Below are 22,738 nucleotides of genomic sequence, written 5' to 3'. Positions count from 1 at the left end.
CCGCGATTGGTTCTCAATTTCCAATCTATTATCAAAGATGAAGTGTCCGAGCCGTTCACTGGACGCAGAGATTATCTCAGGCCTCGGTGGCTCGATACAATTCACCAAGCTTTCAGTAGCGGATATAAAAGCGATTCCGGTGGCAAGAATCCGTTAATGTGGAAGCTATGGGAGAGGTAGCGTTTTTAACGAAGGTTCTCCCGTCCTTTACGAAAAAGATATATGCAGGCAGGACACGCGGCGCGCATTCTACTCGTTACGAATAAAAAATAATTAAAAATCCGCATTTGCCAGAGGGTGGTGGTAAGGGGGAGGACAGCGGAGGTAAGGAAGTAAGAAATAAAAAATTAGCGGCAGCACGTTTCGAGCTGCGCAATAATTCCGGAGGCCCGTGTTATTCGCGTCGCGCCGAGCTGTTTTCTTTTTAGAAATTTATGAGCGCAACGACTCGCACGGTTGCCGCAAGGTAAATTTAACGCGAAGAAAAAGATTGAAGAAAAAAAAAGAGAGAGAAATAGCTATATGAAGAGGGGAGAAAGGATCAATGTCTGAGAAGGACGTAAGCGTGTCCGGTGAGCGGACTTGCCAGGAAGGCGAAGGACAGAAAACGACGAAGACAAACATCCATGCCGACTTGCAGATTTAAAGATAACAAGAAATCGCGCAAAAAGTGGAAATAACGATCGGCTTCGAGTTTTAGTAACGTCGAAACTCCTTGTGCGCGGAAAGTAAAAATCATTGCCACACTTGCGCCGTCGAGTTCGCGATTTTTACTTTTTACAGCTTGTAGTAAGCTCGCGAATCTTTTTTTACGATTGCGATTCGCGAACGACAAATACAAATAATCTTACAAAAAAAGAGTTAGAGGCGGTAAGTTAATTCTGCAAAAAAATATAGATATAAAAAAATAAAATAATTGACACGTGTCCATCCATACATATGTATATGACAAGACAGTTAAAAAATCGCTTTGCTTTTGGCGCAAAAAATTTGAGCGAAGAGCAGCATATATAGCGGAAATGCAATAGCGCGTTATTTCGAGAAACAGCAAATGTGAGTGATTTTTATTATCCGGCTATAAAAAATTTTGACACATTTGAAATGTGACGAGAGATCGTTAACCTGCTTCTTATCTTCAACATTTAACTGCACGCCTCGATACTCTTTCGACATCAATCTTTATTCCTATCTTTAAGGTATTATTGATAACAGCTGATTATTATATATCATTTGACATTTTCCATAAAAAATAAACTAAAGATTATTATCTGACTTTAAAATAATATATAGTCTTCATTTTTCAATTTTTCCATTTCCAAAATTCGTGCCATTTTTTAGTCATAGTTTTAATGTTAGATGCAAGAAAATTATTTCTGTTTTGGTTGAATATTCCTGTAAGAAATATTGTACTGCATCTATAACATCAAAAATGTGACTTGCCAAAATTATACCAGATGTGTATGAATATTCTCTCTTTCTCTTTCATTCTCTCTCTCTCTCTCTAGAAATACGTGTCAAGTGTAAGACAAGTAAACCACAATGAAGCGTAAAGTGCGCAGTAGCACACTGGCTTCCTGACTGTTAATGGTGATAATAACGATGCAATGAACAGCGAAACAACGAAACAGCGACTAGAGGTAAAAATAGAAATACGAAATTACGACGATAATAATGATGAAGATGAACGCGAGAAAAGAGAAAGGGGCCGGAGACGTGAGGCCAAAGCCCCATTGCGTCTCGAAGTCGAACAAATAGAAACAAAGGTCCGACATGGAAAGAGGGGAAATAAGGGGCCCGAGGAGAAAAAAAGAGGCAAAAAGAACGATGAGAGGCCTGAAAGGTTTCGAGTAGCCAGCCAATCCCGACGAAGGGACCTTCGTGGAGGTGTGGTACAAACCCTTGATGCGAACATCTCTTATTTCGTCCCGACCAATCGTGATATAGCGATGATCTGGGTCCGTATGTTCGGGGCCCCAATTGTGCGTCGTGCTCTCGCAAAGTATCACAATAGCAAAAGAGAAAATATCGCGCTGACGGTGACAAGTGTCACAAGATTTATCATATAATGTATTTATAAATAAATAAAATTTAAAAAGTAGATTTTACTATTTATCAGTGGATCGCAAAGCTATAAGTTTTAAAATTCTGTTGCTATCGTATCATGAATTATAAGAATTGATAAAAAAATATTACTGAAAATTAAAAATATCGGACATAATATATTGAAAGTCGATTCTTCGTAACTTCAAACGTCCAAACTAAATTCTACGAACCGACGCAGTTTCAATATCCTTTAAAAAGCAGTCGCAGAATGCGTCTCGTTTTTTTGGCGTGTCACTTATATTGGCATAAAAATCTGTCTCACGATTTCGAAAGCAGCAACCCCCGCCGTTCACTTTCTCTCGTTGCAAAAGGGGCCTTAATTTTGTTGCACACTGGACCCGCCCATCCACCATTTTCTCGCGTTCCATCTCTCCTCGTTCATCGTTTTACATTATACACTTTATGCGGTGCACCTGTGCGTCATAGGTCTCCGAAAGCGCACAATGCCACTTGTCCCGACGTGCTATCCTCACGTGGGGTTAACGCACGACAATAGCACTCGAGGGTTAAACCAGACTTTCCTTACTACGCCCCAACTAATTGTAAGCTTAAAAAAAAAAAAGAGGAATATATCGCGTGTGGATATAATATAAGGACGGGTGGATATAATGCGAGAAAAAAATTTGAGATTCTTTAGCAGGAACAACATTTGCGTACACTGAAAAAAATCCATGTACTTTTACATGGAAATTACTAGTTCAGAACTGGAAAAGTTACTTGCTTATCACTGTAATTTTTTTTTTTTTTTTTTTTCATTTGTTTTAAAGTGAAAATACATTTTAATGTAAAAATACTATTAAAATTACTATTTTTACTTTATTAGAATTTTATTTTATAAGTATTTATCTATTTTCTTTATAACATTATTTTATAGCATTTATACATTCCTAACATTTCCTATGTGTAATTACATGTTCAATGAAATATTTTTAATCTTGAAAATATTTAAGAATATATTTCATATAAAATTACATACAATCTGTAATCTTCCATGTAAGTATCAATATTATTGCATGATTATGCTGGGTCGGAAAAAAACCTAGCTTAATCATGTAATTTTACATAAATATTTTTTTCAGTGTATCTAGCTTCCAAAAAATCATCATCATTTCAATATCACATCATCCGCGTAAATATTTTTTTTGCTAAAAAAATATTGTTCATAAATATGCATAAATTTAATTATAATATAAAATAATTCAAAGCATGTATGAAAATTTATAAAATCAGAAAGAAATATTTTCATCGGCTCTCAATATTAAGAATATAAATATGTTTTTTTTTAAATCGGCCAACAGAGCCAAAGCACGAAAAATTAATTATTCGTGCTTTGGCTCTGTTGGCCGATTTAAAAAAAAACCAAAAAATTTATAAAAACCTAAAATTATAGACTAAGATTACAGACGGTGTATATATGTATGTATTACTACGTAAACATGTATAATTGGCTTGACAGAGAACATTAAGAAAATTAAAGAGATCAATTAAAAACTTGAGACAGAAACGCGACACAGTAAAGATGAATTATATTGCATGTTTGCGCAGACAGTAATTGAAATTCCTAACAGAACATTATATATGCATTGAAATAATAAAGCATACTTTATATTCAACGAAAATTTAAATATGCCTCGATGCTTTCGTCACTCGACACCTCAGAAATCATTTTTCTCTTGCGCGACTATGGAGAAACATTGCCGAAGGATTGGATTTCACCATCAAAACGTAACACCAAAATTTTGCAAGAGAATAAATGATATATCATCAAGACAGGCGCGAGGATTGCATTTACCTTTATTATAATTAAGACAGGCGGGCATATAATATTTATTATTATTCTCACAATTAAAGTATAATATTTCTTGCTTATAATGTGAGTATATTAATTATTATATAAAATAGCCAGATAATATACCTTACATAATATTCTCGAATTTAATTGATTAAAGAGAAAATAAAACATATAAAATTCCAACAAATAAACGGATCAATTAATAAACCACAATTATAGAAAATAATCAACACTAGAATAAGTAATAAAATTCCTTTCCTTTTGACATTTGGACAAAAATTTCCCCATTACTTAACACAGATATTCTCATACATAATCTCAACGATCGATCACGATTAATCGATTCCTCCTTCGAGCATCAATTCTACTCTCCATCTCTCTTTCTCCTACCACCCCGTGACACTTTCCGGATATCGACAATGGACGTCGTGTTCGTCGAGGATCGTATGCACGTAGGGTGTGTATCTCTCTCTCTCTCTTTCGTGGCGGACCAAAAATATCTAAAAATAAATAAGCGTGCCCGCCTCCCTACCCCCTTTGCCATGCTCCCGCGGTGCACACGTGTGCCGTCAGTAGTGAGAGGGTCAAAGACGAAGCGGGGAAGAGAAGGGTGGAGGCAAGACGAACAGAGGAAAGATGAGGCGAACGTGAGTCTCGGCGTGGGAATAAGCGGCAGGTGCGCGACGGCGCTACCGGGGAGCCACTTGTGGGGGCATAGCTCTCCCCACCCCCCCCCCTTAGGGGCCCCCTCGGTGGGCCCGTTCTCTCCCCCTTCGAGTAAAGGCCCGACTTCGGGCCCCACTTCGGAGGTACTGTGTATAAAGTAATCAAAAAGTATTGCACGTGTAAATTCAATCGGCCCGATCGAGAGCGAGCCGGTCGATAACCCTGCGAGTTTCTTCATCAGGCCCCCGAATGACGGAATTATAAACATGGATGAACGATAACAATGGTGGCGAGACAATGAGGATAATGGCGAATGAGGGTGAAACGAGAGGACTGGCTAGAGAGATGCAGCGGCGGTTTGCAGAATTCGCGAATGCTTTCGAAGGCTGATCAAATAATAGTATAGCATCCTCTTTCAAAAAAAAATAGATAAACAAAATAGTAAATGAAATATTTTTTTTTTAATATAGTATTCAAATAATATTGATTTTTAACACACCAGGAAAACTATTTATAACGGCGTGTAATAAATTTGATTAGCACTGTACATATAAATTACGCAAGTAATTTAATGTCACAATAATTTGTTGATACATTATCTTTCAATTTTATTCATCCTTTTTCAAAATTATTAACCCCATCCCCTAAATTACGGGAATGATAACAAGATAAGTTAACTGATTCTAAAATCCTGGTTCTACCAAAGTGTATGAAATCGCAGAATGAGAAAAGAAGAAATATTCGCACAAATACACGACCATGTTGTCTCGCTAATTCTTACTTGTCCACTTTACGCACAGGTGTGTTTCATCACACTCTCTCGATCTTCTTCCTTTTTTCGCACTTCATCTCTCCCCATACGCAAAATAACGTGATGCGGGCGGGAATTCTCTCGATTTCTTTCGCAAACGCCTTCTTGTACAGGGTGTCCGGTAACTAACGGACCAACGATTACAAATGGATTCTTTGGTCAATTTGGGAACGATTTTTCCTCAGCGAAAATGTCGAAAATGGTCATCATTTTTTACAACTTTCCAATATTTGTCATTATGTATCTTTATAACTAAGCCTCAAATTAAAATTTTATTCTAGTAAACTCTACCTGAAATTAACTGAAGAATGTAAGTTTTCAAAAAACCCATTTTTTTTTCAATCGCTTATAACTCGAAAATTATTGACTTCTCAACATTTTTGCTAAGGAAAAATCGTCTCCAAATTGGCCAGAGAATCCGCCCTTAATCATTGATCCGTTAATTACCGGACACTCTGTATAAAGAGCCGAAGCGCGGCAACATGGATGGTCGAAAGGACGGCGAGGTCAAGGCCAGCAAGGGTACGCGGGACCTTTCAACAAGGAGGCTTCAGGTGCAGGACGTGTTCTCAAGGTAGAATTTAATTGTTAGCGTAAATTTCGCGGCGAAGGTGATATCCATACGCGTTTTAAATGTATGCTGGACCGCCAAGGCTGTCGTTTAAAGAATGTCGCGCAGAAAGAGAGAGAAAATAACAAAACAAATAGCGATATACCGAATGGCTTTTATGATGTTAACACGATAACGATCGTTAGCATTGCGCCGCCACGTTTAAGCGAAACGATCGATCAAACAGATGCATGATTTATTTGTATAGAGTATTGGAAAAACGCCGATATGTATATATTATAAAATATAAAATATTGCGATAGAGTGTGATTAATATCTAGCAATATTACCGTAAATAATGTACGATAATTCTTCTTTCTAAATAAAACACATATAGGGTACAATTATTATATATTTGGCACCATCAATAACATGCAATTACTCGGAAATGTTAATAAGTAAAGTATCCATTTCTTGGCAGATTCATCCATCAAGCATAGCCAGAAAAGTATAATTAAGGGCTTAAAACACAGTACCTATTGAAGAAAATTGTGCTATTTGTTAAGATCGTGCATTGGCTATAATTAAAGTTTTTTACAATAAATTACTATAACATATAATTTATCATTAACGGAGGAGTAATGTAATTTAATCAAATTAAACCACGATAAACTAAATTACTTAATAAAATTTGTTATTCAAATGATAATTTTCAAATATATAGATAATTTCGTAAATCAAATTCATGTTTACACAGTCTTTTACGATCGACTAAGAGTTGATAATAAAGATTCCCGAAGATTACTACACAATTCCTATTTTATATGTTTACAGCTGCGTTCTCCGAAAAATAGAATTTTTATCGCAATAGTAGAGAAAGTATATAGATAAGTCGATTCCTTGATTTGTGTGTGGAATATCTGTCTTTAAATATAGATAAATCTAAAGGAGACACCTGTGTGATAAAGAAGACGTCGCATATCAAAGAGAAGACAAATATATGTTTTAGGTTGTCGAGCGTGTGAAATTGAGTATTTTCGACATTTTACATCTGTCCGAGGTGTCAGATTTATTCAGTATATACACATACATTATATTCTTCTAAGAAAAAAAGTTAAATTTGATATTAAAAAAGAATAACGCGACATTGAAAAAAAAAAATGTTTTTCAAAAGAGGAAGAGAGTTGACGAGATTAAATTTTATTAACAGATAATTACGATTTAAAAAATATTAAATTAATATTTGCATTTGCAGTTTTAATTTCTTAACTATCTATTATTATAATCAACTCAAGTGTATTTTCTCCATTATGTAATTAGCCTTTCAAATCCGGATTTGTCACATTTGAAGCTTCGTATTCTGTTCGCAACTTTATGCCGTTTCCGCGATATATTTATTTATTTACTTTCACGCAACGGTGCGAATTGATTCGACAATTTCGCCGCTACGAAGGCATACATACATATATATGTACGGTCCCGCTCACTGCGACATTAAGACAGCAATCGACAGAAAGGCGGACAATCCTGATATCGATCGGCATCGTCCAATAAATCGCGCACAAACTCGCGGGTACGCGCGCGCGCTTTGCATTTACACGACCCTCTTTAAAATTCACGGGAAGGAATCGATGCACGATTACACAGCCGCAGTCTGATATTGCCCGCGATGCATATAAAAGTCGAGTCGCATCGCGTGCTCCGAAATGCAGATAAATGCGCGGGACACGTAGGCTCGTTAATCGACTTAATATATAGCCAGGTACCCAGGTCTCGATCTTGGCGCCGAAATTCGCGAGTGCGACGGAATATATACTGGAGCGTGTGGGGTGTCGCTGTATTTTTAAGAGCGCGATTTACGACAATCCTGTCGCCCTCGCGCAGGTAATCTATCGCGGATTTTAAGCGTGATAATTTGTCGCTGCTGCATTTTTGCTGCAGCTTTTCTCTCGAGAACAGGAGAAGTCGAGTATGCGTGCCAGCGATTTTTTCATTTAATGTTATATTCGCCCGCGAATGCATCCGAATGCAGTTGATTATGCGTATTTAGGGAGGCTTATTAGAATTTAGAATGATAAAAAAAATCTTTTCTTTGTGTCGGACATTATATTTGCTTTTAATACTATAGCGATATCAAAGTCATAATTTAGCATCTTTCTCTGCAACAGAATTATTTTCTTTATAAATATTCATCGCATCGAGAGAAAGTAATAATCTCTGATATAGATCGGGTATGTCATATTTCATCCTAGCGGCTTTTATATAGCCGTGAAATTCTAATTGGTTCGTGCATCTGCTATGAAAATTATATTTTATTAATAGATATCCCGCTAGGAATACATTAATGGTAAATATTAATCTAATAAATTCACGTTCATATATTTTTCACGTATAACCATATGCTATATACTATTCTAATTAAAGCTTAGCACGCACGAATATTTTCCATTATAATTATACACGACATATACATATCGATAAAACAAAATAACGAGCTAGTTTACAATAAATAAATATAACGCAGTAAAAAAAAAAAAATATTCATAATCTTTTCATGCATACCATATATAACAATTAAAATAAAAATTGAAGCGATATATAAAAAAATGTGAAATATGCAAAGCTATTCTGACAAGTAAGAATAAGAAAAATTCTCGCGTCTGCGGAAAACAATCGGCGCGGCGCCGCAAGTCGAGGAATATAAAGGAACTGGCTGTGCATTGAATCATACACCATAGGATGGCATGGACGACGAGAGGATCGCATAAAATTATCGCGACCAATCCCGTCCGCGGTGCGATGTAGTGGCGTTGCGCACGTCGATCGCAAACGGAGACTACCGAGGATCGCCGAGATACACGTGGAGGCTGGGGGCAAAGCGATCTCGTGGGAAAAAGGAGCAGGTGTGATTCGACCGACTCCGTGGAGAACCTCGGAACCTTTGCACGTACACACGCATACGCGCACTTGCGAACGCACGCACGCGTACGCGCGTGTAGAACACGTGGTCAGGGCCGCGGTGGGCGTGCGTGAAAGAAGGCTCGGAGGTAAAGCGGGAGACGATCTGGAGAGAAGAAAAAGGATGCACCGGCACGCATACAAGCGTACGCTGGAAGGACGAGAAAGGGCGAGAGGGATAAAGAGACGTTTTATTGGAAGCAGCACGACGAAAGCGAAGGGAGCGAGAGAGTGTCTCGTAAAGAGGGACGAGACAGAGAAACCGTGTGTATATATATATATATATATATATGTTTTGTTTGAAGGAGAACGTATCTTATATAAGAGATAAGAGAGGGAACTGAGAAGGAAAAGAAAAGAGAGAAGTTTTAGTTAAGGGAAAGGGAGATTGAAAGGGAACGTGGTGTGTTTCATTTTCAACAAGAACAAAAGAGATCGTGCTTTGTATAAAAAGGATATAAGTTCGAGAGAGGGCGATTTTGTTTAAAGAGGGTGGAGGATTTAGCGCATTCATTTTTTGTTCGAGAGAGAGGATTTAACTTCGCATATGCATATAGGAGAGAAGAAGAATCGCGGAAGAAGAGAAGACACGGGAAGTGAACTTTAATGCTGGTAGATCGAGAGCGCGAGATAGGAGGATCCCGGTGCGAAAGGATCAGGAATAAGCGAAATTATTATCGGTTATTATGGATCGGGGTTCCGCTGTGCCCCGACGCGATTTCACGCACAGTTCCATAATTACCCTCGTTACAGATTAACCGTTGTATGGACTGTTAGCGCCAAACTTGTAATTTCCCTCGAAATTATCTCAGCAAAATTATCCTCCGAATCCTCGCCCCGAGCTCGTTTTTACGACTGCCGCGAATTAATATCGGATCTAATTTCGCACCCCTCAATTAATTTCGAACCCGAAGATCTCGGCTCGATTACCGATGTCGATGATTGGCGGATATCGCATAGCGATTTCTTCGGCAACGGTAAAATCTTGAAATCAATTTTGCGAAATAAAAAAGATCGATATAAAACAGGTATATTCTGCGCAGGATTCTTAAAGCTTATGTACATTTTCAAATTTATCGCGAATCGAGGAACGATATTTCGATTTGTTCTATCCTGTTTAAACTTTTGACGGATTAGCAGTACGCCAACTTGATTAGAAAAATTTATTTATAAATATAACGTAAGAAGCGAAATTCCAAAGATTTTTTCTTCGGCAAAATATTTCGTGTTTCGCTTTTAATATGATTAAGTATTCCCTAAAGCCCAGTCTTTTTGGAGTCTGACAGTTCCGGTGTCGTATAAATCGAGATGTACATGCTTCGGTTAAGGATTAAAGCGTCCCGAAGATAATTTAAAATCGGTCTTTCACAGAATAAATCGCCAGCGCGACGATGACTTCAAATCATTCGAAAAAAAATTAACTCGCAAGCGCGCAGCTGCAATTTGGTTTCCGTGAAACGATATTCATTCGTTCAAGTGTCTTAAATATATTCCTTTTAATATTGACGCGCCATAATTGCATGGCATCGACTGTAATGGCACGCCGTCGGAATTTAATGAAAATTTATTATCGTACCTCGCTTTGTGTCGATGCAAAATGCTTTTTTTCAGTCAGATCTTTCATACTTACAAAACAACAGCATTAACATAATACCTGCACAAACATACACTTTTTATATAAATATTTTTAAAATTCACTTCCGCTCGAAAACATCGCAATTCCGTATTCAGAATTCTGCGCAATAACTGTAGCTTTGCACAGAGTATCTTAAAATCTTAGAATATAAACGCATGATTATTGATGCGTAAACTGTTATAAAGAGTAAATCTTTTTCTAATATTTTATCACCAATGATCCAATGAATATTTCAAAAACAGTATAGCGATATAATCGACTTTAATTGCCATTAGATTATCCAACTACGCTTTTTCAAACATGCTTCCGAATCGTTATATTCAGACAGTAGTAACCCGTTAAAGGGAAATACGGTTGAACAGATACGTACATATATAAGGCATATAATCGTATAATCATCATTCGCCGTGTGTATTAAAAACTGTTATTTGCTATGTTTGTGCAGGAAACTCGTCCCGTTAATATCGGGATGCGACAGTTTGCACAGCGCGATCACTTGCGATCAAATATAATGGTATGCCATCACAAAATCTCAAGGCTTAATCGCGCCGCGAAGTGCAGATGTAAATTTTCGTGTTCGCGGTCGGTTAAATTTATAGGTCCGTATATACGAGAGCATCATAACGTCGTGTATATCACAGCGAGCTTACAAGTGGATATGAGCCATCGTCTTGATAAAAAAATACGTGAGAATGCGAGCAACATCACGTACCCTATTCTTTCCAGTCGCGTAACGCTCGCCTCGATTCTGGAAAAAGTACCACGATCATTAACTCGCAATCTCCGACTTTCCATATTAATTAAGATCTCCTAAGTGATCTTGGTGACTCCGTTAAATTACATACGTTATCAGTTTCGCGGCCGCGCATACAATCGAGAATGCAAGTTTATAAAATATACTCTTATCAAAATTTATTCATTAAAACGCGCGTGGATAGTCTGCTTGTCCGACAGGAGAGAAGACGACGAAGCGAAGATGTCGAAGAGGAGAACTGAATAAGAGATATATTGCGCTGGAACGAAACGACTTAATAGCACGTTACGCTCATGCGGCTATTTATAGCAAACGGATTCACCGCGTCTACACGGGAAGGAGTTTCTATCTCGCGAGAAGATACACGTGTATATATACATTCTCTGATGATTCGCGCGTGCATCGCGTCTAGGAATGCGCGTGCAAAACGTCGAGGGGCTTCGCGTGCGCGCGATCACGCGTGTAGATATATAGAGAGGGGCTGTATTACCAAGCTGGCATCGGGCACTTGGTATGTAAATGGGATGCGTACGCGATGTGAAAACCTTGTAGGGGAGCTCGGCGAACAGATTTTGATGGGCTGTCACGGATGTTGGGATCGAAAATAAGGGCACAGGTGTTTTCGAAGTTTTGTCCGAGTCTCGTCCTCGTTTCGGAGACGTCGCCGTCGAAATTATGGGGTTACTCTCGTTTAAAGTCGAGGAAAGATCTTAAGTAGCGTGCCGTTTTACACTGGAAATTAAGGCCTAGCCATATAAATCGGATGACAGGAATATATAAATATAAACGGTTTTTGTGTTGCAACAAAAAACTGTCGACTCTTCCCGAAGAAGACTTGTAAATATTAATATTCGTATTAAAATCCTCGCGTTTAAAGAAACGACGGCATAAAGTCAAGATTTATATACGTAATGCAGTCTGGTGCACGCGTCTTTACGATTTTCGGAATATTTGGCGAATCTTAAAACACGCATAAAAGATCGGCTGCGATCTTACGTAAAAAAAAAATCGGGTTTTGCGAAACCTCAGACAGACACGTATCCCTTTTAACAGAAACGGCCATTGAATTATACCTCGCCGCATTGTATGTACGTTGCATACGACGTATGCATCCGCAAATCCGCAGGTGTCAATGCATTTTACAAGTGACAGAACGTCGGTGTGTACAGATGTCACAGAATGTATCGGTGCTGATATAAACACCGTCGAATTTACCGTATTACTCGTGTCTGGCGAATCCGCGATTCCGCGTATCTGCAAGTGAAATGCATCGATTTGCCTCGTCTTTCTCACGGAGCGGTTAACGCCGATTGCCACGCACCTGTGTCCTGTCGTTCATGCGACTTTTAGCGAGAGCGATTCACGATTCGCGCAAACGTTCCGTCCTCTGTCAATATTGAAATGGAGTTTATCAGCTTTCCGTTTTGTCGACGGCACTCGATGTTTCGTCGCATCGATAAAAATAACATTTTATTATTGCGATATTCCGCGATAAAATGTTCGCCGACCATCTTTACCGAATCCGTGTCCAAAGAATTGTCCCCTTCTGCTTTTGCGACTTTCTTTGTTCTTTTTATTATAAAAAATCGTCATTTTTGCATAATTAAATTCTCGATTTTGTGAGAAAGCATATAATATTTCAATTAAATAAGGGAAAAATATTTTTTAACATAACGTGGAAATTTACACTATTAAATATACAGAGTTGTTCGAGAAAAAATATAATTTAATTCAATTATAAAAAAATTTGCTTTATCAAATATCATTAAAAATCATTAAAAATAAAAATGAATGAAATTAATAACTCTTAATCCCTTTTAATGACTCTTGTTTCGATTTGTAACTCTTTTATAACAAAAAAACGACCCGTACATCGATTATACTTTTAATGAAGAACGCTCGTTGCATAAAAAAGTCATTACTCAGCGCATTTATCGAAAGTCCATATTTTTAATTAATCCTTTGCATACGTTTGTGTTCCTCTTCGTTATGGAAATCAATTCGGAAATCGCGGCGAGAGTACGTTTCTCATACACAGTTAAGTAACATGACGACCATGCAAGGACCATTTATGATACATGCATCACGATACACCTCGCACAAAAAAATGCTCCTTCTTTTTTCGTACAGAGAAATCTTCGTTTTCAATACGATATATGAATGCGACGCGCGTTCACTCTTCGGCGTGTCCAGGCGCAAAACAATATTCTCTGGAACGGACGTGTAATTTGTTCTCCGAACGAAAGCTTAATTAAAAACTTTACAGTTTCAATTTTAAGCCTATCGATGAGTACACTTCAAATCGATATTTTGTCGAATTAAATAAAATTTACTAGACACTACCTAGCTATGTATATATATTGTATATGCAGATCATTGCGCTATCGATTCTCCCATCTCTTAGTCATTATTTTTTGGCAAACATTATTTTTGTCGCCCAACATGCTCGGAAGAAATATTCGATTTTGATTGCGATATCGGCGGGATCGACGAACGGGCGCGTACCATCTCGTTTCGTGGCAGAGGCGCGAATTCAAAGAGAGAAGCTCGTTATACCGGTCCTCAGCAACGGTCTCCGGTGGTCCAATTAGCCAACACACCGATCCGAGTCGCGCGCAAAACGGACTCGGTAACTTCGACCCGCAATCGCGTATCTTATGCCGATTTTATGCAAGATCTTACGGCGTTAAGTGCGTTCGTCGTCGCGTAAATTACGGAGAGATCTCGATGGCGCGTGATCGAGCATGTTTGCGCTCGATTCGCGGATATATACATTTTTTTCCTATTGCCGATATACTGTCGAACCGAATCGAGCGTCTCACGTGGATGCGATCGAACGAAAGAAGCGTGTTTTTCAGCGCGATACGCATCGAAATGGCAAAATTGTGCGATGAGCCTGATCGTATACCGGTTTTTTTTACACGACGAGTCGATTAGTCGATTGATATTTCTGGAGAAAATCGGCGAAGACGCGTGAAATTTTAAACTACCTATTCCACTTGACACCTACGGATTTTCGATTCGGTCCTGAATTCGATTAAATATTGCAGAATAAATAGAAAATATTAAAATTAACATAACATATAAAAATTCGTTTTAAATAAAATATGAAGCTACAAAGATTCTTCTGTAAAATAAAGATTTTTCAATATCTTTATTAAGAAAAAATATTTGGATGATATTTATGACTTGTTTCTTCAGTGATAAATTGAGACTTTATACAAACTTTTTTGAGAAATCTAAATTTTTTTCATGTTATCCACTATATAAGATTTCATTGCGCGTCCACTTGAACTGTGTACGATCACACATTTTCTTTTTTCTTTTTCTAATAAGATGCAAAAATGTAGTTATATGCGCATATGCTATCGTTAACGTCGCGATACGAATCAGCGCGCAACCACGTGGCTTCCTCATTACGATAAAATCAATGATAAACCTGTTATATCGTTGCTTGGCTTGGCACCAGACAGTAAACTAATTAATAAAAGTATGATCCACACCCCACGTTTGTAAAATTTTTATCAATAAAATCCTTCAAAGCGAGAGATAGTCTCGTTGCGGTTTATTTATGATGTTATCGAACGTATAGAAAACGCCGAGAACGACGAGCAAGAGAAATCATTAGAAGAAACCTTTCATAGGTACGATATACATCGGGCTGTGCCCATTGATAAACATTGAAACACGTTACGATAAATATTTATTTGAGGCTAGCGTGATGGAGTGCATCCTGTCTGAGAGCGTGTGCGAAACAAAACTTTCATTTTTTTCACTCTACAAAAATCGTTCGTACTGTGAATAAAAAAATTCCACATCACTGTCAGCGATTGCATTAATCACGCGTTGGTTTTCGTTCGTACGAAGCGATGGAGGATAAACAAGTATACAGCTGGTAGACATTAACAAATTTAACCTCAGAGAGAGTAATTATTTAAATTAAGAGTAAGTTATTTTCAGCTTCACGTTGCAAAACGTGACTGTTATTCCATTTTCAACTTCCTGCTTTTTTTCGAAGAGCAGGTAACTGCAGATAAGCAATCGAGTGAAATCGTTGACTTCGCCGGCGAAGTCCGAATTGCGTGCAGGCACCACACATCCTGTTTAACCACGTGACGGCTCTTCAATCTGCCAGCAGCAATCTTCTTCGTGAAGTCGAAGGTCGCCCTTGATACGAAACGTAGCAACAAAGAGAGGCTCAAATTACGATCTGCGATCAACCCTTTACCGATCTTAGACGACGGGTACTGTCTGTAAAATCGACTGACAGCTACAATTTGTTCTCTTCAAGAGACTACAGAAATTTACGTATAAATGGTTAATTCCCTCAAACACGAAATTGCAGTTTCTTTCAAATCGGTCGGATAAGCTATGGTAAAGAAATTAGGCAAAGAGCACTAAAATACAATGGAAACATGTAACATAAATATCTGACTATTAACGTGTCATTTTAGAAAATTTACGGAATAAAATATAAATTTATACTCTTCACAATTTTAAATGTCATAAAAAAATAATGGATTAAATTTTTTACATCAAGTATATTTTATGCGTCAAATTTTCTTAAATAAAATATAAATTTATACTCTTCACAATTTTAAATGTCATAAAAAAATAATGGATTAAATTTATTACATCAAGTATATTTTATGCGTCAAATTTTTAATGAAATTATTTTATATTAAAAACATTGTAAGAGAAATAAATCATAAAGTATTTTTAGTGGAGTCTTACTCATATCCTACTTAAAAATTATTTTATTCTCGCTTAAAAATAATCGGTGCAAAGTCGAAGAACATTATCATTGCGATATGGACTTGCTTATGAGCTAATTCAAATAACAATCGTGATAGACAATTTCACCAAGTATCAATCGTTATTCCAGCATTCGAAAAATATTCAACATATGCAAATAAAAATGATATTATAAATGATACCATAAAAATGTATGGATTTGTATAAATATATTGCGAAAGAAAAATGAATAAGTTTTCATAAATTTACATTATATCAATTCTGATCTCTATGCGCAAATATTGAATAATAAATATAAGTTAATAAAAATAATATTAAATAATAAATATCTGCCATGAGAATTATTAAATTATTGATATATTATTCGTAGACTAATTTTAGATAATTTCTATCGCGGGTGTATATTTACTCGTGTATTTTTAAAATAAAACTTTTGAACGATTAAGCGTTTTAATCGTTCCACTTTATACTGGACCAACAAAGTTGTACGACTGGGTCGTCTTCGATTTCGCCAGCACGAGCAAGCCATGTGTTCATCGAATAAGCTGAATCACATTGGCGACGATCTTAACTTCGCGAAGAAAGGACATGCTTTCTTTAAAAGGAAGAGAAGGCTTCTTATATGTCCAAACAGGATGTACTTCATCACGCAAGAATGACTATCGTTCAGGTGCTTTGCAGCTGGGTTTGCAGCTTCTTCATACATAATTTCCATTATTATACAATAAATACTTCTTAATGAGATGTTTGTCATAAAAATACCACATCTTTTTCTTACATTATTCGCGTTCAAAAAAATAAGAGCGTGATATCTTTTCAATAAAAAATTAAAACATTTTCGACAAAAGACGCATATTCGGAAGGTACAATTTCTCGATTATGAAAGCCGCATCGATAAATTATACGAAAAGAAGCTTGAAGAATCGTGAACGGTAATAAATCACCGCGAGCGGGAAGACCATTGGAAATAAAACAGTGCCGCTTTTTTTCTTGCGATGTTCCACCATTTTTTCATCGCGAAGTCAAAGATCTTTTCGAACGCGACATAAATCAGCTAACCGACCCGTGTCTTCCGTACTGTAACGAAATCGAAGTTGCATTCGTTACACCGGTCTCCGAAAGCTTGTTGACCACTCTCTGTCTCTTTCTCTCTACTTGCGCATAATAAACTGCTATATTTCAACTTGACAAATTGTACACACATATATACGTTGATGTCAATGACACAAATACTCTCGGTTCCAAATATGCAACGTTAAAAAAAACAGGCTTAACTTGTTTCAATTTCAAAGATTTTTTTTAACATACCTATACACGAGAAAGGAAGTCGTGGAAGTGAAACGAAACCTGTTGCTAAATATAAAAAAATTGACACAATTAAATTTAAAGCATTATGAAACACCATATTAAAATAATCATAAATAATTATGTATAATCAGTATTGTATAAATAATCAAAAATAAAAATATTATATTTGAAATCTCTTGAAATATAAATATTTTTTAAGTAAAATTCATTGATATTATAATTAATTGGTTGTAATATATAAAATTTATATGACATAGACCGCAGTGTTTCGTATTGAATCTCGGCTCTCTCTACGGAGGATGTGAAAATGATTTTTCTCTATCTATTAATATTAATAAAGCGATTCTAAATATTAGTAAAAATGAATGAATATATTAAACGATTGAATTTAATGATTCCAATCTTGCCGTTATTAGCCATTTACAGATTCTACTCATAAACGTTCTTCTCCGCAACGATTTAATCGCGCTACCGTGACCGTTTGAAAAACACGAAAGGCGATGGCGTAGTTACTGTCACTAAGCCATCTGCGCATTCGCGGGGACTGCGAGCCGAGTCTCAAATCCGCTTAACTCTCTCATCGCATATGACCCAAATGACTCACGAGCACGAACGAAGATTTATCGTCGTCGATTGCACTCGCGTGTCACCAAATAGCCCCATCCGCGAATAATTGCCCGACCTCGAAATTGCCCGAACGTCCTCGGCGCGTCTCTCTCTCTCTCTCTATACACACGCACACACACGAGTCCGATCGCGCAATTTTCGCCTCCCGACAGCTTCATTGCAGGTTTTGGGTCGTTATTGTCCGTCCCGCGACATGTCTGCATCATGGGCTCCCGACCGTTACGAGGCCCAGTTTCCTTTCTGTAAAGAAACTTTCTACGCGAAGAGGGCCCGGCCGCGTGTCGCGTGAGACTTCTCTTTCGAAAATCAAGGGCTGGCAGGGCGCGTTTCTCGCACACGACCAACACGCTCCGTGCACGCTTAGAGCGGTCAGCTTAACATTGGAGAACGCAGGGGCGGAGAACGCGATTTCAAGAGAAAGTGCGTGCATTTACAAATATTTCCAATAAGTCCTATCTATTAATTTTCAAAGAGTAACCGCGCTACTGCTATAAGACAAGAGAATCTGACATGATTAATTAAGTCCACGCTCTAGTAATTACTATGCTATACTCTTCGATGTAATATCAGTAATATTGTAAGCTGTAGAATCATGAAACGAGATTTAATAGCTGATTAGGTTTAAGAAAACTGTGATGATTGATTATAGAGTAATGAAAGAGAAACTCGTTATTAAGAATTTTTCATTTTTTAATTATTATATATGAATTAGAAAAATATTATGTATAAAAATTGATAGCTCGAGATCAATGTAATTTTATTATATGTAATTATATTACCTATCAAAAATAAGAATTTTCACAAATAAAATATAAATAGTATATAATAATTAAAAATCACTTAATTACCATCTTTCATTGATTTCTTTTCTATAGTCCTCGAGATGGAACAAATTAAAATACTTGAACATACAAGCACAAGAGATGCGTGCTTGACGTCATCGCGACTCACATATATATATACATATATCGTTATCCTTAACAACCTTTTCGAGAGAGCGCATGCAGTGAATGCCCTACAAAATCGTTCTAAAAAAAAAACATCTACATACCGAGAGGCGCCGTATCAGCTCGACGGATCTCGTCTCATCGAAACACCATTAAAATATTTCAATCGGGCCCGGTCCTAATTTCTCTCCGTCCGTTCGTCCCTGCCGAGGCGTGATTACGCCGCGAAGGGTTGCTCTCTCTCTCTCTCGGAAGAGTTCCTCAAGGGGGATCCTGCCGAGGCATACGACGACGACGCCGCGCAGGCTTGCTATGCGGGAGAGAAATGGAAGGAAAAGGAGGACGAGGAAAGAGGGTTGGCGGTCGCCTCGAGAGAAGCAGCGCGCGAGGACAGGTGGCGACGAGAACCAGGGAACCTCGGTACCATCGAGTTCTCACGCGCGAAACCTCCAGCTGCCACCGACCGAAGGAGAGATATATACATATATATACACGTTGCCGCTGCTTCTGGGCTGCTCGATGGCAGGCAAGCCGAGAAGAGCGAGCACACCCTCGAAAAGCGCATCACTCGCTTAGGGAATGCCGGACACGAGGGGTCCTCGACAGATGCGTGCGGTTGGTCAGGAATCTAAATATTACGACCGCGTCGCGCTGAGGAGGGTGTCACTCTGCCCCATCCCTCGTCATCACCCCTTGCGTTCGCGTATGAATTGAATGAGCGCGGGTGGTGGCCATTGTATATAGGAAAAGCTCTCTCAGTCCAAAAGACATGTCACATGAGGATTTTTGAATACGTAATTAGCGGACAAACCGGCTGGTTTTATACGCAAGTGTCGCACGCACTTGGTGCAATATACTCTTGCGTATTTTTTTAACATATAATAATTTATACTGACATACTGAACTGATAGATACTGACAATCTAAACAATGTCTACGAAAAATGAATAAAGGTCGTTTAGTCTGATCTAGTATATAAATAGTTCCGTATTGACATATTAATATAGTTAGTTCGTAACATATTATCATGACAGTACATCACGTCATGACCTAAGATCAAACAAGTAGTGTTATTACAATAATGCGGTATTAAGTAGGTTGGTATATTAATATTTAAGCATCTAATTTGTATTAATCTGTAATATTATTAATTTAATTATATATCAATTGTTTATAGAGCACTTGATAAAGACCGAAACGTCGTAAAGTTTAATAAATAGTATTTATAGCCAGATATGGTTGACGAAATTATTACCATTTTTAATTATCGACTGGTGACTTCTTAGTTCTTTATATATATAATATAATAATTTGTAATACTATATGCGTGCGATAAATCAATATATCAATTCGAGTTATAAAGCGATCGACGGCTACATCGAGCGTGTGACTAAAATATTGTTTAAATCGACGAGGCGTTAATCGTCAATCTGCGAGAGAAAAATGGAACTAAACGTTAAAATTATACGCGTATCCGATCGATCTTATAATTTATGCCCTCCGTCGCGGCACAGTAATGGCTGCTACTTACTGATTATAACGCGACGACCGATTTATCATTGCCGCGAGGCGAATGCAATTAAGTCTGTTATCCGTGTTTTCTCACTTGGCGGTGCCAATCGGGAATCCCTGATCATAGACGTGCGTACCGCGTAAATTTGCATATTGCGAGAGACAACCCCGGTCACAAGGCGTGTTCGTGTTGAGTATAAAAAACTAAGAACGCGCTACAAAATTATTTATACCATACATATATTCTCGTCTTCTCTGGCTGAAAATAGCAACGCAGCGAACGAACGGGACGAGAGATCGAACGCTGTCGATCCTAATAATCGACTATCGACTTTCGTCGCGGCAAAAATCGAGGCGTTAATTGCGGAACAACGCAGCCACCTGTTTCACGTGCTCGTAGGACCGTCGCATTACCGATGCACTTCCCGTGCAACAGGTTATGCACCTCTCTCTCTTTTCCCTCCCCATCGAGCCCTCAATCGCCCTTCGTCAAATCGACGCATCGATTCGGTCCTCTCCTAACGACCGTCACCACGTCCTTGTCCTCTCACGATTCGCGCGCTCGCGAGTTCCTTCGCGTGGCGCACTCTTTTTCTATCACTCCATCCGCGGCACTCTCGTCCCTTCCTCCTCCAGCACGAGCGAACCACGTGCTACTCTCGCGCTTGCTTCTGCTACCGTGCGCAAACTCGTGCTGCGCGTGCGCTACGAATCGAGTATCGTCATCACCCTCCCGATTCTCGACTCTCTTTTTCTCCCTCACGGCGCTCGTGGCGCACGTTTGCCGCCGTCGTTCATTCTCGTTCGCACCACGTGGAGCTCGTGCTGCGCGTGCGCCACGCAAAAGTACGCACCCCCTACCTACTTCCAGCGCATAATTCTATCCCCCATCTCGCTCGGTGCGATCGCATCTGTGACTTCTATCGCGGGATTCTCCGTCCTCGTTCTTCTCGCTCTCCTCGTTTCCTTCCCTACACGGTTGCTCTTTCTCAGCGTGCGTTAGAGGGGATTCTCGACCGTCTCCCTTCGTTTCCTTCAACTTCCTTTTCTTTCATTCGTCCTACCCCTCCTCCAGTCGTCGTTCTCCGTTCAACCACCAGCGTTGTTAGCCTGTCTCGAGAGTAGCACGAGCTGATCTTTCTTAAAGCGCAGCGCCCGTGCGTCGCGAGAACGATCTATTTCCTTCTCTCTTCTCGAATCCCTTCTACTACTTCCCTCGCGAGTTGCATCCCTCTTCCTCAACCGGTCGGTTCTCTCAATCGAAACTCAATCTCCACGTGTATCCCCTTCTCGGTTACCCTCACCCTTCTTCCTGCCCTTCGTCGATGCGGCGTACGCGCAGCACGAGTTGCGCACGCTGAGCGCTTATTTCCACCACCCTCTCTTGCTCTTACTCTCTGTCTTCTCCATTCTGCTTTTTCCCCCTTATTCTTCTCCACTCTCTCGGTCCTTAGATGTGTTTTCTCTCCTCGGTCACCAAGCTTTTATTATCCTCGCACCGATTATCCTCGGTCACCCAACGTACTCTGACCAATCGTCCTCCTTTTATCCCGCGTCTTTTTTCAGTGCATCACATGCAACCCGATGCATCATGCGAGGCCGTAACCTCGTTTCGCTTTCGACGACTACGAGTTCAACAACAACGTCCTGTCCTTGTTCATTCTTCTTCGCGCCCTTGCTTCGTGCACGCACGCCATCGCGTCCTTTTTTTTTTTTTTCTCCGTTCGATTTCTTTTATCCCTTCTGCCTGATACGTGTTTTCGTACTTCATTTTTTCTTCTGTCTTACCTTGAGTTTTTTTTTTTATTTTATTTCGTCTCGGCTTGATTCGTAATTTATTCTCAATTGTATCGCGCTTATATTAAGATATTTTTTCTTCTCCTTATTTGCACCCTCTTCGATTACATCACTTGTTCGTCACTTTTCTTTCTTCTTCATCTGTATATCGCTAGATAGTACAGTTAACACATTTAGTGAAATAAAGATAAAAAAAAAGAAAGGTGACAGCTTAATTTATGCGCGATACGATAAAAAATAAAGTTGCAAATTAATAAATATATAAAAATGATATTGTTGATTATCAAAATTGATATTCGTAAAAAAATGTAGAATTGTAATAATCCATCGATGATCTAATATCATTTATTGTTAGTTCTTCGGAACGATCAAGCGTCTTTTTCCTTGCTTCGAGCCTCCCCCAAGAAATTACGACAGATACAAAATACCTGCAACCCCTACCCTCTTGCACATTGATGCGCGCACGCACACACGCCGACGCACACGTATCCGTGCAAAAAACGTGGTCTCCACCCTCCGCCGC

At 38.7% G+C, this 22,738-nt stretch overlaps 1 protein-coding gene across 3 annotated transcripts in view; it reads right to left on the bottom strand.

The window, feature by feature from the left end:
- The window catches only part of LOC114942025 (tubulin monoglutamylase TTLL4), a 137,473-nt gene that overhangs the window by 44,200 nt on the left and 70,535 nt on the right, over positions 1 to 22,738 (bottom strand). The gene's annotated exons all lie outside the window — the stretch shown is intronic.

This window comes from Nylanderia fulva, unplaced genomic scaffold, assembly GCF_048542155.1.
Source record: "Nylanderia fulva isolate GAGA-0341 unplaced genomic scaffold, ASM4854215v1 Scaffold5, whole genome shotgun sequence".
Taxonomy (NCBI): Eukaryota; Metazoa; Arthropoda; class Insecta; order Hymenoptera; family Formicidae; genus Nylanderia; species Nylanderia fulva.
This window is presented reverse-complemented; position numbering and strand designations above follow the sequence as displayed.